The following is a 1,999-nucleotide window of genomic DNA, read 5'->3' as shown; positions in this document are numbered from 1 at the left end:
ATTCACTAATCTTTCCTTCTACAATGTCTAATCTGCTGTTAATCTTATTCATTGTATTTTTCAATCTCAGACATTGTAGTTTTCTTTCCCAGAAGTTTGATTTGGCACCTGTTATTTTTCCCACATATATTTATTGTTTGTCTTTTTGTAGCTTCTCAAACACATAAATACAGTTATAATCTTTAATGTTCTTATAATTCTATAATCTGTTTCCTTTCTGAGTTGGTTTTAATGGAGTAATATTTTTCTTCCTGTTTGGGGTCACATTTTTCTGCTTCTCTGCATATCTGGTAATTTTGTAATTCTATGCTAGGCATTGAGAATATTACCTTGTTGAATCCTGAATATTTTTATATATCAACTATTCTTGAGCTTTGTTCTGGGAAAGTTGAGTCACTTGGAAATAGTTTGATCTTTTAAGATCAGGTCTAGGCTTCCACAGCCTGGACATCTCATGCCGCAGTACTGTCAGGAGCCCAACATCCTTGGTATGCTTCTGCAAGTCATAGGAGAGGCAGTAATGGGAATCACCTTCATTTCTCTTCAACCATATCACTTTTATTTCTTTATTTACTACTTCAGGAGTAAACCGATATAAAGGCAACCTTGAAACAAGACCGAATAATCAGTCTAATCCATTCCTAAAAAGATTCTGTGATGATGTCTAGTTTAGTTCTGAGTTTCTTCTCTCATGTTTTCTCACTTTGTCTCTCTATGATGCATTATCAGTAATTTCTTCAGGTGTAAATTTTACTTCAATAGTTCTCATTTCACCTGTGTCAAATCTATGGTTTTTAACTACCCCCCACTTCCAGAATTTCTTTTTAATTATTTTTTGTCTATTTTCCTGGAAACTTCTGATAGTTATTTTCCTTAATCATATTTTTTATTCCATTTAAATTTATTTCAATATTTTACTATGTATATATATTTTGTATTAGGTATCTGATAATTCCTAGGGATCCAATTTTGCCAGCAGTTGTTTCTGCTAATTCTCCCTCATGATAGCTTGAATAATTATGTGCTTTTGAATTTTGAATCCATGTTCTGTCTTTGAGCTTGGGTTGATGATAGTTCTCTCTAGAGTTTGCTTGGATTTATGTTTAACTGGCCTGGGGAGCTACTAGTCTAGGAGCACTTTAAGTTAATGTCTTGCCTGTTTTTTCCTAAACCATTTGGATGTCATTCAAATTCTAAACCTAAGTGAGGGCAGACATGGGGTTACAAGTGGTTAGGGGAAATTTTTTGTGTGTACTAAGTTCAAACTAAGATAGATAAATATCCTTTTCATCTCGATTTGCCAGCAAGTAGAGTTTTAACATTTTGATTCTATTCTTTTACTGAGTATGTAGACCTTTTACAACCTGGGCTTTATGTGGGAGTGTTAGTTCCAATTCTCACCTTGTCTTCTGGCTCCTGTATGACTGTCAGAAGGCAAAGCTCTCAGTTACCTAGATTGACAAAGATACACAGGTCAGCTGTAGCTGCCGTTTCCTGGTATCTGGCATCCCCTTCCCGTTTGCTCCTGGAGTTTTTCTTATTTTCTTTCAAGCCCAGCTCTGCCTTTCAAGAGATGCCAATTATATTTTATTTAGCCTTTCTGTGCTTTTTGATTTTGTATTGATTTGTATTACTTCTTATAATATCCAGCATACCTTATCTTTAACAAATTAAAAAGAAATTAGTACTCTTCCTACTTAGTATCTAGATTGACACTGGAATGCTTTCTAGGTCCATATGTCAGATGGCCAGATGTCATATAATCATGAGGTCCTGCAAGGGATAAGTGGGAGTTCCACTACATGGAGGGGAGAGTGTAGACAATGGTGTTACCATTTATTTTGTTGCTTTTTGTGTATCATGGAGTGTGGAGGTTTAAGTGCAGGTATATGAATTTATAGTTTATATTATCTAGCTTAAATTACCCGGAACAAAGTGGACATATGGCTTAAAAAGATTCCTGCAAATAAGCCGTAGACTGAGACAACATTACTGATGT

The sequence above is a fragment of the Cynocephalus volans genome, chromosome 2, assembly GCF_027409185.1.
Source record: "Cynocephalus volans isolate mCynVol1 chromosome 2, mCynVol1.pri, whole genome shotgun sequence".
Taxonomy (NCBI): domain Eukaryota; kingdom Metazoa; phylum Chordata; class Mammalia; order Dermoptera; family Cynocephalidae; genus Cynocephalus; species Cynocephalus volans.
The sequence above is the reverse complement of the archived record's forward strand: the minus strand, read 5'-3'. Positions refer to the sequence as shown.